This window comes from Misgurnus anguillicaudatus, chromosome 21 (assembly GCF_027580225.2).
Source record: "Misgurnus anguillicaudatus chromosome 21, ASM2758022v2, whole genome shotgun sequence".
Taxonomy (NCBI): Eukaryota; Metazoa; Chordata; class Actinopteri; order Cypriniformes; family Cobitidae; genus Misgurnus; species Misgurnus anguillicaudatus.
Window position 1 is genome coordinate 64,364,098 of NC_073357.2, and position 15,798 is coordinate 64,379,895.

The 15,798-nt window shown below is 37.8% G+C and overlaps 2 long non-coding RNA genes across 2 annotated transcripts in view; one reads left to right on the forward strand and one right to left on the reverse strand.

Moving 5' to 3' along the window:
• Window positions 1-2,139: 2,139 nt before the first annotated feature.
• Window positions 2,140-15,798, forward strand: part of LOC141353140 (uncharacterized) — a 238,177-nt gene continuing 224,518 nt past the window's right edge. Inside the window, exon 1 of the long non-coding RNA XR_012360150.1 lies at window positions 2,140-2,269. This is a non-coding gene — a long non-coding RNA (uncharacterized lncRNA). The remainder of the gene's footprint in view (window positions 2,270-15,798) is intronic.
• Window positions 10,686-12,396, reverse strand: LOC129439475 (uncharacterized). Its single transcript, XR_008642821.2, has 2 exons — window positions 11,512-12,396; window positions 10,686-11,428 (listed from the first exon to the last, which is right to left on the reverse strand). It is a non-coding gene; the product is annotated as an uncharacterized lncRNA (long non-coding RNA).

Consider the following 15,798-nt stretch of genomic DNA (forward strand, 5'->3'; position numbering starts at 1 on the left):
ATGTACACTCATTGTTGCTGTATTAAGTAAATGCATTGGTGTTTGCTGAATTGTTGTAAGTTGGCTTGTAGTTGTGAGCGGTGGAGTTGTTGATGATGCAAATGGGGTTGGGTTAATGTTTTGTAAAGTTTTAGTTTTTGTGTTGACTGTGGTAGGTGATGTAAATGTACTTTGCGCTAAACCCATGGCTGCTGTTTTAAATAAATAACAGAAAACCAGCTTTATTTGTAAAAATATATTTAGAATGACAACAAAGAAATATACAAATCCAAAAATGGACTGACCTGATAACAGAAACACTGTCATCAATAGTGCTCCTCGCTTCATCTTCATAATCTTCTAAAACAGATTAGATAAGAAAATCTAATACCAATGGTATCTTTACATTACACACTTCACATAGGTAATGTTGCATTGTAATAATGTGTCATTAATAACCTAAAACAATACTTTAATATATTTTTACTAGGACAACACACTCAGGCTTTTTATAAGTTATTGTTGGCTCTTGATTCAGAATGTTAAATGTATCTGTTATAAGTCACTGTGGGAAAACATTTATTTACTAAATGAATATCTGTAATCATTAAAGGTGCTGTAGCATGTAAAACTGTATTTATGTAGGCATAGATGAATAATAAGAGTTGTGTAGATGATAATGACGTATCATGCACCTCAAACACGATTGTTTCCTCCTTCTTATGTAAACCTTGTGCATGCAAAATACAGCTGGAAAACAGACCAATCTCAACATAACACCAACTGTGTTATGTTACCTTCTATGTAGATTTCAGAGAACAATATAACATTATTTCTTTTGCACCTTTAGGTAAAACACAAAATACTTAAATCTGTTGCATAAGGGTGCAACACAACTGACTTTGAAACTAGTTATGATAGTTGGGTAAAAGAGTTTTCAATGCAGTGAAATCCGATCCCCTATGTTTACAAAACAGCTTTACAGAAAATAATTTTCCTTAAAATCAGGCAACTGTGGTAAGAACAGAGCTCAATGAGATGAATATGTTAAATGTAATGGAAACCTTGCAACAAACCAGAATAATCTGGGGCTTCCCTGATATCAAGGACAACAATGTTGTAGTGGCAATGGGGAAGAATGTAATGTATAATGCATACATTATAATTGAGTACATTGTAAAATACAATTAGTTGACTTTGTTAAAAAAAAACGATTACCTTATAATTTCTAAGTAAAGTAGTGTATTATTTTTAGTTGGAGTTAACTTGTGCTGATGAGCATTATTTATAGTGCATTCAAAATGCTTCACTTTTTATAATTTAGTGTGCAGCATTCTGGTATTAAAAGCAAAACACAGTCACTGCCTTCAGTCTCCACCCCACACTGTCCACCATCCAGCGCTCCAGCCCATTTTTGCCAAACAAACTCTTAAAGAATATCTCACCATGTGAGAAAATGCTGTTCAATCGATGGGTGTCAGGAAACTAAATCATTGCACAGGCTCCTGAAAAACATTAACATACAAAAACATCAAATCCACAACCCGTAAGTAAACACAGTTTCAGTAGGGCTGCACAATAAATTGCGCTTGAATGTAATTTATCATGCAGTCCTTACTTTTAAGATACATTATGGAGCCAGCTAAAACTGAAATTATATATTGTAAGCAGTTATGCAACGTTAACGTGATGCTAATGTGTTGCTAACCAGATGCTTACCTGTACGTGTTGTTTTATAACTTGCTTTTGCTAATGCTTTGGTAGTCACTGGTTATGATAGAATATCTGTTGAAAATTACAGGTTGTTTGTTTTCGAGTGGAAATGATATTGGAAATTCATTGGAATGGCATTGGAAAGCCATATGTAAGAGCTCTATAGACCCCTTCACGGTTCACGTCACAGGCTGTTCCCACTGCGCATGTCGGGGTCAGAAAAGTCATTACAGCAGATTGAGTTGCGTATTATTCGGTATCGTCAAAAATGCCTACTTACGTCGTGGGCTGTGAAAATCGCAACAGGTCTTCCGTTAAGTTTTCGCGATTCATGCAGAATCTCAAAAACAAATAAATACAACATTTGCGGCTGCAAGCAATGAACGTGCAGACTGGGACAATGCAAATATCAAAGAGGCTTGTGTTTGTAGTGCTCACTTAATTTGAGGTAAGTCATAATTTTTCAGCACTGTTAGATTAAATTATAAAGCCTAAATGGTATGAACAGTTCGACCCCGTGCTGCGCGCGCACCCGATAGTCATTCAATGTTTACAAACCTTGAAGGGGTCTATAATTGTGGGACTTTTTAAACCCTTTTAACCCTTGTGTGGTGTTCATATATTTGTTACGATGTTTGTGGGTCTAGTGGACCCAGAGCATTATTAGTATCTTAAACCAATGCAGTCATACAAATTCATGTAATATTGTTGACAGATGCTTACTTTAGCCTTATTGCAAGTAACATAGACAGACTTTATGGTTAATATTGGTAATTTACTACTGGTAGAGGACTATTAATGAACTAAAGTGCCATTCGTTTTTGTGATAATATGAAATAAAAGAAGAAAATTGTATTCTGATCCAGATATTGAGGGAAAAACATGTTAATCTTAAATAAGTTTAAATGAAACAAAGTTGTTCATCACTTTTGATGTTTAATTCTTTGAACTTTTTGAAATTGTACACATTTGTGTCAGTCTACACAGCACAGGCCCCAACTGGACAGATGCCGTATCATAAGACATCATCCACATTGAACACATAACCTGTTCATGCCGGCCAACACAAGACATAAGAAGCAATTTTTTACTGTGTAGTTGTGTTGCTTATGCATTTCTTGCATTTTATACACATATATTGTGTACATCTGATGTGAACACATTGCAGTAAAATGTGTTGCTATTGGCCACAACTTAGAATGATGAAAATACATGGATAATATTTTACTTTCTCTATTATTCACTCTCTCTCTCTCACACACTCATGCACACACACACATCTTTGTGGGACATTTGATCCCCACAACGTAATAAATACCAGGTACACACACACACCATAGGTTTTGTGGTAAACCCATGGTTTTACAAATGACAATCAATATACCAAATAACCATGATTACTACTCTTTTACTACAATAAAACCATGGGTTTTTTGTAAGGGAGATAATGGTAAAATGTAGAATGGTTCCTGTTAGACAGAAGTTAAAGTGTTTGGGACAGTAGGTACAGACAAATGTTCATGCACGGTATATAACATGTTGTATCCTTGCGCTGTTACAGCAAGTGCAGAAGGACAAAACTCTGACATGCATCCATCACATATGTACAGACATATATACAAACACACGCATGCACTCACAGGAGTCCCAGGTAGAGGACAAACAAAGTGAAGTTACATAGAACATTCATTTTTTACACTTTTATTAACCCCGGGTCCAGTGAACCCGAACACCACATATGTAATATAAATGTATAGGGGGGTACACAGTGTTCAGTAATTATAAAGTTGTTTATTTTTATGTTCTTTATAGAAAATGAGCCAAGGCCAATGAATCTGAGGTTGAAACAACAATTCATTGCATAATTTTTCTTTCATTAAACATTGAAAACGGGTCCCACAGACCCGAACACCACACAAGGGTTAAATATTTAAACCCTATGTGAATAAACGAAATATAAAATGTGAGCGTCAAGATATGGACATTGTTAACCATGGGCCCCATTTATAAGCTTTTTTAGGTTCTTTGGGAGACCCTTTTCACTATACCTGAATTGTATTATATCCTTAACTGTATAATTGTAATGTATTGAAGTGGTATGTTGTGTGAAAAAAATAAAGCAATAGATATTGGTGCAAGAGTCAAGCAGCATTTGCCCACAACCTTTGTGAGTGATTGATTGTCAGTCACCGCAACAGTAAGGTTAAAATCTCTTAGTCTCTGTGTCTGTTGGTTTACTAACCTAACGTTTCGTGTACAGAAGCTAACACTTAGTGTACTTCCATGGATAACATTATTTCAACTGCTTATTTTACAGGCCTATCAGAAGAGAGGCTCATGAATATTACTTATTACAGGCCAGAATGCCCTGTGCTTTTATCAAAGTTCCTGAAAAATATATAGAGATTGTTTTTGGCACTTAAACTGCAAATATATATTCTTAAGGACATCATAACCTAAAATAAAACTCTAAAAAAAAAACTTGAAATATGGGACCTTTAATTGTGGTTGTAATGGGTCTAAATACTTATGTAAACGTGATATCTTAATATGTTTACAGTCATTTCTAAATTATGTTTTCATTTTGTCGTTATGAAATGTAGATGAAAATAATGAATATAAACAATTGTAGTATCAGACTGCAACATAACAAGATGGTCTAAATGCTTTCTGAACGCACTGTATATTAACTTGTTGTCAATAAACTGAGTAACACAGTCTCCCAAAATCTTCCATTGATTTTGTATATATGCATATTTAATTTCACATAGCTTGGCATTCATGCAGACTTTGCATAACTGTTTATAGTATAGTGTGTTGGATAATGACATTATTGCACAAGATTTAATGACTCACTCTATACCAAATCAGTGAATGAAAAACACACCAAACTGCATTTTTTCATGCATTCTCGTTATTGTGCAGTTAAACAGGTTAAACAGGATCCATGTAAAGCAAACTCTATAGGTCTAGAGTTGGGGTTTTTTTGTATTACAACATCATAATACTTGTGGACCCCCCCCCCCCCCATATATATTATTGAACCAAAATAAATGTAAAAAGAACTAAGTTTTCCATAATTATGAAAAGTAAATATTACTAAAGTGAGCCAAATGCACTTGATTATTATTATTTCAATGTAAAATTTCACATTACCACACTGATATTTGGGAAGTAAATGGTCAATTTCTGACTACACAATGCATGTATAAAAATACAACCAAATAAATGTATAAAAATATTACAATTTAAGACAACCATGAGGTTATCCTAACCTTAAAATGTTATTTACCTGAGTTTATTTATTTTTGAGAAATTAAAATTCTATTCCCTTGACAGCAACTTTAAAGAAAAAATTATAACAAATTTAGTTCCAAATCGTCCCAAAGATCGTTTAAAAACCTCTCCTACTTCGCAGCACCGAGGATTGGGAAGTTCCAAAAGTATGCACATATACAACAAAAAGCCACTAAAAATAGTTCATCATCCAATCAACAATGAGTTCAATTTAATTACAGCATCTAACGGAGCAAACCAGAAATATATGTACTGATAAGCCATTAACATTGCTGACATCTTTACATTTAACAATCACATTTTTCCTTGTAGAAGTAAATTTACAGTTAATCACTTAATGCTAAATCTGTCTTTTTTAATTTCGTCCACAATTTAAGTAGCATTTTTAACTTGAATTATCATGAAGTATGAAAGAAATAATGAAACATTAGCTTGTAAACTTACCTGTTCTCTGGATTTAAGTCCCTTTTGTCAGATCCTGCGCAGGCTTTGCTGGGCAGGTTAAGTCCCAAAACTTTAAGTTATGCACTGCTCACATTCAGCTTTATTTATCAGGTCTGTTTAGGAGTCATGTGACATGTCACTTATTTCAAGCTTTGAATTCAGAGCTCATGAAAAGCCCCAAAATTATTATTGGATCATCAGCTTGACAAGTGGTATGGTAGCATACCAGTGTTTGACTTCATGAACATGCAGCTTAGCAGGAACATACTTAACTTGATTGACTACCCTACACAATACACCCTGATTTCATGCAAAGTAAGAGCCAATAAATCAATCTGACTATATTGATACCAAACTAAAGACTTAAGGCAATGTGGGAATTCATTCGTTCCTATTTCAGCTAACTGCGTTTATTGGAGATTATCAATTCCATACACATGACCAGATCTTATATCTTTTTGGTCAGGTAGTTGCCATCCAAACAATTAAAAACCTAAGGAAATAAACAAGCAAACATTAAAACCTTTTCTAATCTTGTTATGGCCAACATTCATTAATTAATAGGGCTTTTACACAAACCACATACACATAAGATATGATATAAAAGAAAATCCAGAGTCATTGCATTAGTTTACATGAAACTGTGATGTTAAATGAAATGGGTCGTGAACAACTATTCATGGGGTTGTACATTAAAAAAGTCAGTTTTTTTGTGCACATACTGTATGAATATAATGCAGTAAAGGAATCAAGTTCATGCTGAACGTATTTTAACTTTTCTGTAGAAATGATTTTGAACCTTATCTGAGTCCTGTCAGATATGCATGATCACACTTAACCATGAAGCGTGTGATTTGTGACAGCACATTCCTATATTAGCCGTGTTATCTTTTCAATATTTTATTGTCTTTCTGTGGTTAGACTTGTTAGACAAGTATGTGCTCTATAGTAATTTCAATGTCAAATCTTTTTCTTGCATTACTTACTTACCTACATTACAATCATCTCTGTTCTAGAAAAGTTGGTGACGTAAATTTTGTCAGCCAATAAATTGAAATAAAAAAAGATGTTGACATACAGACAAATAAGATATTTCATTAAAACATTCATTTTAATACCAGGTCAGCACATCATCTCTATAAACGTAAATGCAGGATGTGAAACAGAACAATAATTAATGAAATAAAAACAACTTGTTGTGAAAGTTTAAGACAAAGATATATTGAATCTATTATCAAAACCAATTAGTTTGTTTGTGTGAACTGCTTAGTTACTGTACGTATGATCCAATTGATGTTTCTCTCTCTTTTTCCTCCCATCTGTTTACGGTACGTTTCTGTTTCTATACAAATGATTCTCAAAATATCTCTATAAGACAATGTAGCATGGGCTGATCGGTCTTGCCAGGGACCTGGGGTTGTGTGTGGGAATGATCTGTAAACCTGTTTGAATACAGACACTAGTCCCTTTCACACATACAGTCTTTACTGGTAATTTACTGGTAAATTGCAGTTAGCATGTCATGTGTGAACAGAACCTTTCCGGTAAATCAGTGCTCCCAATTTACCAGTAAGACAGGTTGTAAGATTACTAGTAATTTACCGGTAAGCGCTATGTGTGAACGAAAAATATAGGATTACCGGCATTTAGAAGAGACGACGTCAGACCGCGCTGACAGATCGGGCCAATCAGAAAGTTTTTTATACAGGTGACGCGTTTACCCCCGCACTGTTTACGGACGTTTCCACACCCATGCTGCTTAAAAGTCGAGCACACCTGAAGTTAACATCCACATTTCTTCACCAAAGCTGTTTAAAACACCTTACCATCTATTTGCCATATTGCCGACGTCATTAGCACACCATCTGTGAAGCCTAATGTGCAAATGCAGATTCCGTTTGACGCCGCCTAATGCAATTTGTTTGGTCACGAGCAACTTCGCGACCGTTTGCCACAGATGCGAAAACAACTAAATACGGACCGTGGATATTAAGCCATAACCCGCCTTTGTTTACGAATACGACACGGAGCTTGACCGCCGCGCGCCACAGGTAACTTCTGCTTTCTCTCCGAGTTTACCGGTATTTTGATACTGATGTGTGAATGATGTCTTACTGGTAAAAAGACGGAACGTCACTGCATGTGTGAACAGCACATTTTTGTATTTACTGGTAAATTCATTCTGGTAAATTCATGGTAATTTACCTAAATGAATGTGTGAAAGAGGCTATTGAGTGCGTTTACATGCACAGAATAAGCAGATAGCTATAAAAAATACGCTTATTATAGAAAACTGTTGTCATGTGTTTACATGCAAATCAATAAACTAGCTATGCAGACAACTACGTTTACATGGGACTTGGACATTTGTCAGGTTTTTTGCAGGTAGTGACGTCATCGCCTACAATACATATAGTCGTTTAAAAAGCTGATCTGTCTTAAGCTATATTGTTTGATCTCTTCTAATGTCTGCAGAACCTGTAAATATAACATCCGCTTTTAGTTTTGCAGTTTTTCTGCCAACTGCTTTAGTCGAGCGGAGAATTTTATGCGTTACTTGGCGCTTACTTCAGCGTCTGAAGCTGAAGAATCTTTCACACGCGGAGACATGCGTACATGAACGAAACCATGAGAAAGCCGGTTAAGGTGTTTTCATGCCACGCGAAATCAGCGTATTGAGCATGAAACTACCTCTTCTGATCGTTTTTTGCTTATGCCGTTTACGGGCTTTCCACAAAAAAAGAAAACTGTTTCACGTGTTTACATGACCCCATGTGTTATCAGTTTATTCAGCATAATCGCCATAACTGACTGTGCATGTATTTGGCCACATACACACTGAAGCTGAAGAATGTCATTATTATCCCCATTATTAGGGTTAGTTCACCTCCTGTTGACATTGCGTCTTTTTCGCAATCAAAAACTGAGTGGCTTGTGTAAGTTTGAAAATTTAGGAATGTATTTTTGCGTCACAACCCCCATTTGCCTATAAGGGAAATTGTATTCAGCATTCCTGAGCTCACTAGGGTGATGATAGTGTTTCATGACGTTCATCCAGTAGAGTAAAAGTTCAATGTGCTCTTCAGCTGATGTTTAAACATGTGATTAAGATTTTTTTTTTTTTTTTAGGAAGGTCCCATTGAGATACAATATCTCTTCTACCAAAGAGTCCTGGTCAAGCTAGGCAGCACAAGACAAAAATGCAGGACAGAATACAATACAAAATACAATAAAAACACTTTGACCAATACAAAATATGTAATAATTACACTCTATAATCCTAATCAGTTATTAAAACATGTACACTGTTCCATAAAAGTTTCTAAATGAATCAAGAGATGGTATGGATTTCTTATGTAGTACACCTTGTAGTTCGTTTCATACATGTGGATTCATGTTATTACTGTTAATACTGTTATTAAACCCTTTCACTTATAAATCTGCAAACTACTTTTGATTTATTGTTTAAATGTCCATGCTAGGGTTGCAAAGGGATGGAATGTTTCTGTTAAATTTGCATTAAATTTTCCATGGGAACTTAATCTGGGGAATTTTGTAAATATTCCAAATTGGAAACTTAACGGAAATGTAGTTTGGTCATTATTTTATTTCTATTTTATTTCTGATAACAATCTAAATAACAACAAGCGATATGTGGCGATGTGACGTTTTCATCCTAAGTTTTTAACAGGGAAAATATTTAGACCGTAAACTAATCTGCATTCACCGGCAACTTGTGCCAAAAGGCGGATAGAAACAATTACCCTTTCTCAAAAAAAGCAACTTAAGCACACAGGTTCGATTACGGCTGAGTTAGGAAACCAGACAGAGGTCAAATAACATACAATTTTATTCAAACATTCAGTAGCATAAAAATCACAAACAGCATTTTTATGCAGATCTATTCAATAGTAAAAAAACACAAGCAACATAACCCACACACACACACACACACACACACACACACACACACACACACACACACACAAACACACACACACACACACAAACACACACACACACACACACACACACAATTAGTGCTGCTTCATGATTAGTCGCAACTTATCGTTTATCGTTTGGAGAATAAAAGTTTTTGTTTACATAATATATGTGTGTGTACTGTGTATAATAATTATGTTTATATAAATACACACAAATAAATGTATAATTTTAAGAAAAACAATATATTTATATAATAAATATTTATATACTGTATAATATAGATTATATATAAATATAAACATGTATATACACATGTAAATGTTTCTTAATTATATACATGCATGTATGTATGTGTATTTATACATAATTTTTATACACAATACACCCACATATATTATGTAAACAAAAACTTTTATTCTGCAAATGATTAGTCGCGACTAATCGTGAGGCAGCACTACACACACACACACACCTTACCTCCTCTCCAGGACTGGGGCATAGTTCTCTTATACTTTAAATACACACAGCAAGCACACGTGTAATCACGCTTTACCGCAAACTTAAATGTGACACTGCACGCAGAATAAACCACCACAAAGCAATGAAAGAGGGGGCGAGTTCGTCCATACACATATACTTCTATGGACACCACAGTCTCTGGAGAGAAAGCAAAAAGACAAATTATTCATATAGTTACATGGGTCCACAAGAAAATAATAAACACTAAATTCACAGTAAAATGAAAAAATAAAATAAAAAACAAAACAAAAGAATACCAACGGATGTCTCTCAAATGCTTCTGTGTCCAATTTGATAGACATAAAACCAATCACATTGATGAAGGAGATAACGTATGCAGAGCTATATCAGACTTTTGCCGGATCATGTTGGTAAGGCAGCGATAACATCTTTTTTAGATATGAAGGCTTTGAGTGTTGTTTGAGTGTTGGGTTTTAACGAAAAGGAAAAGTTTAAATCGCTTAAAACCAGTGTTGAGCAAGTAACTGAAAATTAGCAATTAGTTACAGTTACTAGTTACTTCTTTTAAAAGTAATTTAATTACTCTACCAGTTACTGTATATCAAAAGTAATAAGTTACTAGGGAAAGTAACTTTTAAGTTACTTTTATGTCTGCTTTTTAAATGTAAATATGAACAGTACTGAACAGTCAAACAGTAAAATGATATGAATGGGCTATTTTATGTCACAAGTCGGGGTGGACCCAGATGTAAATAAGGTCACGCCCCTTTCTCCACCTCGAGGAGATTCCCAAAGCCACCCCAATGACCAGACACACAAGGTAGGCATAAATTAAAATGTACTTTATTTAATTTATTTAAAATTAATAAATAAGGCAGGAAAAAAGGGGACTTTAAAATAATGGCCACTCTAGGCTCTCCTCCTTCACCACCCACTGGATCTTCACACAGTCCATTCTCTTGGCGTGCATTACTCGTTCTCCTTTCTCTCCACAGGTTGCCGCTGGGACACAAAAACACTGTTAACTTGGATTTTGAGTATTTCTCACCGGCTCTGCTGTTTATAGCTCTCTGGGTAGGTATCACTTTTCTCAGTCTGTTTTCTTAATGTACACTCTCGTTCTCCTTTCCCTCCACAGGTGGCCACTAGGACACAAAACACTGTTACGTGGGCTTTGGATGCTTCTCGCCTGCTCTGCTTCTTACAGCTCTTGATAAGTATGGTTTCCTCCATAGGTCAGCAGAGGGGAGAAGATCACACACCACCTCACCGGGTCGAGCGCTGCCCTATCTCCACTGCCCGTAGGGCGATCGAATCCTGGACAGGGGCGCCCCTTTGTAGAGACCGCGGGGGCGGCGGACCCTTTCGCCTCCGACTCTGCGACAAGGACAGACACAGGTAAGTTTGCACCACAAATATTTCCAATATTGTACTCACAGTCACTAACAGCTCTTGATCTGCGTCCCTTCACACTCCAAAACAGCACACTGCGTATGGTAGCTGTAAATTCTGAGGTCGTTAGCCTCTCCGTCCTCTCCCCAGTAGAAAAATGGATGATGCGGGTCTTCGTCTGACAAGACACACAGCAACCCACAGCAAATACACAGCACCACTCCAACGTGAAAAGCTTATTAATTACAAAGTCTCACTCACCACACTATAAGTGTACACAAAGGAAACGCCCGGCGTCCTCCACTTCACTTGGGCTGAAATAAGGGCGATGGAAATACGCCCGGAATAGTGTTTCGTTGCCGTGGCTGCTTGGATTGACGCTTCTAACGGCTCACCCACCACGCTGTTTCAGGGGCAGGGCCGCCCTCCCTCTCCTGGAGGTATCCACACAATTTCACAGGTTAGTTTTTACAAGTGCTTAACACAAGAGTGGTACTCGCAGCGATCCTCCTTTATTCATGTTGCGCCACAAAGTCGGTTTCCCTCCCGCTTTACTCTTTTAAATGTGCCACTCAGACCAATGTTTCTTCTACCCGTAGGGTTTTCCTTTAACTCCAGCGTTTTCACCGCAGACTGCAACGAGAGAGAGAGAGAGAAAATATAGACAGCCACCACGTCTATCACGAGCACAGCTCCGTTCCTCTGCACACACTAAAACAAACTTGACAGCACAATGCTCTCTTCGGGGTGCTCCTTTTCTCCACCCACGTATCGCCTTCCTTTCGCCCCAGACAGCTCCTGTCTTCTCTCCGCGCGCTCCAAGCGCAGCCCGGATCAACAGAGCCTGCGGGCTCTTCAAAAGGTACGTATTTACTGTTCCTGCCCTAGGCAGAGGAGCTTTCCCCGCGTCAATCCCCCTCTCGTGCCCGAACTCCCGAACTGTGATTTAACTGCTCTTAAAATACTCCTCCGTGTACTCCAGTTGTCCAATCACCCAGCGATCTCCTTAACTATGCACAGCTGTGTTTAATCGGCTGATTACAGCCTTCGCGAAGCTGCCGGATGTCCGGTGTTTCCTTTCTCCGGTCTGGGCGGAAACATCCGGGCGGAACCAAACTTCCCCAACTTTTGGTTCCGCCCCAAAACAGATCGTCACCTTGTGACATCTACACGTAAGACTCTAATATATCACATACTGTAGGAGCCTATTTTGCTGTAGATTCTAAATTCTAAATTCTCTCAATATTAGACAAAACGTGACAGGGCCAACGCATACTCGTAAGCACACATTAGACTTAATTCTGTCACTCGGGCTCAATATTAATGACATCAAAATATCACCTCAGAGTGATGCAGTTTCTGACCATTACCTTGTGTCATACACTGTACCTCTAGATAGGATCACTCAATCCACAACATGCTACAGATTAGCCAGAACAATAATTTCCACCACTAAAGATAGATTTATTAGGGCTCTTCCAGACCTGTCCCAAATTAAACATGTAGCAGATAACTGTGATGATCTAGATATTGTAATAGAAAACCTAAACAATGTCTGTTCTAACACATTGGATGCCGTTGCTCCCATTCGAAAAAAGAGAATCAAAGAAAAACCGCCAGCTCCATGGTATGATCATCACACCGCAGCACTCAAAAAGGCAACTAGGAAAATGGAAAGAAATTATAGAAGCACAAAGTTAGAGGTATGGCGTGCAGCATGGAAAGAGAGTGTTAAACAATACAGACAGGCTATTAAAACCGCCAGATCTACCTATCTTAGCAGGCTTATAAATGAGAATCATAATAACCCTCGTTTCCTCTTCAGCACGGTTGCAAAACTGACTAGAAATAAAGAACAAACAGAAACCAATAGTAAACTTCAACACAATAGTAACGACTTCATGAACTTCTTTTCTAACAAAATTACGTCTATAAGGGAAAACATCGTAGCTACCCGGGCAGCCACCACTCAACCCGTTAGTTCACTTAACACTAGACTACCATACGAACATCTTGATTCATTTAAACCTACTACAATAGATGAGCTCTCTAGACTAGTTACATCATCCAAATCATCATCCTGTATATTAGACCCCGTTCCCACAAAACTGCTTAAAGAGGTATTCCCTGTAGTGTCAACCCCGGTTCTAAATATCTTTAACTCATCGCTAGAAATAGGATATGTTCCAACAGCTTTCAAACTAGCAATTATTAAACCGCTGATTAAAAAACCGCAGCTTGATCAGGGAGAGCTTAATAACTTTAGACCAATCTCAAATCTACCTTTTCTTTCGAAAATATTAGAAAAGGTAGTGGCAAGCCAGTTACGCACATTCTTGACAAATAATAGTACATATGAAAAGTTCCAATCAGGATTCAGGCCCCACCATAGCACAGAGACAGCGCTGCTTAGAGTTACAAATGACCTCCTATTAACATCCGATCGTGGTGAAATCTCAATTCTTATATTATTAGACCTTAGTGCAGCCTTTGAAACAATAGATCATACAATCTTACTCAATAGACTAGAAAACTATGTTGGTATCAGTGGTCAGGCGCTAGCCTGGTTTAGGTCGTATCTAACCAATCGCTATCACTTTGTTTATGTAAACGAGGAAGAGTCATATCACTCCCTGGTTAAATACGGTGTACCGCAGGGATCGGTTTTAGGTCCTATCCTGTTCTCGTTATACATGTTACCTCTAGGAGACATTATCAGGAAACATAACATAAGTTTTCACTGCTATGCGGATGATACCCAGCTTTACATCTCCTCACATCCCAGCGAAACACACACGTTTTCTAAGCTAACAGACTGCCTTAGCGATGTTAGTGACTGGATGGCACATAACTTTCTTAAGCTGAACTCCAATAAGACAGAGATACTTATTATTGAACCGAATCGCTACAAACATAATATGTCAGATTACAAGTTGCACATAGATGGCTGCACTGTGGTGCCATCTTCCACGGTTAGGAACTTAGGTGTGATGTTCGACAGCAACTTATCCTTCGATAGTCATATCGCCAACGTCTGCCGCACAGCATTCTTCCATCTTAGAAATATCTCGAAAATACGCCATATACTGTCTACATCTGACGCAGAGAAGCTTATCCATGCTTTTATGACCTCTAGAATAGACTACTGTAACTCGCTACTCGGGGGATGCCATGCAAATCAAGTAAACAAGCTTCAGCTAGTTCAAAACGCTTCCGCAAGGGTACTTACTCGATCTAAAAAATATGACCACATAAGCCCAATTCTGGCATCTTTACACTGGCTACCAGTTAAATATCGCATACAATTTAAAATATCACTAATCACCTACAAAGCTTTAAATGGCCTAGCACCCTCATATCTTAGAGACTTCCTATCAGAAGACAATCCCTCACGCACACTACGGTCGCAAAATTCTGGTCTCTTGATTATCCCTAGACTATCAAAAGTGTCTAAAAGTGGAAGGTCATGTTCCTACTTAGCCCCTAAGCTCTGGAATGATTTACCACCCGATGTCCGAGAATCAGACACAGTCGATAATTTTAAATCTAGACTTAAAACTTTTCTCTTCAACAAAGCATTCGCATAATTTGTCTAGTAAAAGTACTTAACTCGAAATAGTTATCTGTACGGAACAAAGCACTCGCGGTCATAACACAGATCAACTAAATAAATAAATAAAAATCTTATCTTAACCTATAGTCGGATTGCGATTTTGGAACTTTCGTGTTCTTGTGAATAGTATGCCATACAAACCCGTTTGCCACTGAACCTGCATTAACGACGACAGTGGGGCCTCCAGCCTTAGTCAAACGGGTTGGCACGTATGGTTGGGTTGTGATTTTAGCGCTTTCTTTGTATTGCAAATAGTATGCCATACAGACCCGTTTGCCACTGAACCTGCATTAACGACGACAGTGGGGCTTTTGGCCTTAGTCAAACGGGTTGGCACGTATGGTTAGGTTGTGATTTTGGCGCTTTCTTTAAATTGTGAATAGTATGCCATACAGACCCGTTTGCCACTGAACCTGCATTAACGACGACAGTGGGGCCTCCAGCCTTAGTCAAACGGGTTGTCACGTATGGTCAGGTTGAGATGTTGGCGTTTTCTCATGATCTTGTAAATAGTATGCAATATAGACCCGTTTGCCACTGAACCTGCATTAACGACGACAGTGGGGTTACAGGCCTTAGTCAAACGGGTCGACAGGTTTCATTTTCTCTTAAAAATCGGAAAGTGACCCTTAGTTACCATATATACCGTCGCAGTGGGCCCCCAATTTGCAAAATCCTCAACTGTGGATAATATAATTATGCTGCAATAGTTAGTCTGTCTGAAACTAAGCTGATTCAACCACATCACTGTGTGACACTTGCATTACATGTGAACGGCCCCTACGCTAATATGATTTTGTTTTTCTCTCCCTGTCTCGTCCCTGGGTCCCATTGACCCTGAGGACAATGGGACAAACAGACCCAGTTCCGGTAGATGTGAAAGTCGGCACACCTCTGATCTACTGGTCGTCCTTCAATGTGATGCCCAGCTGATG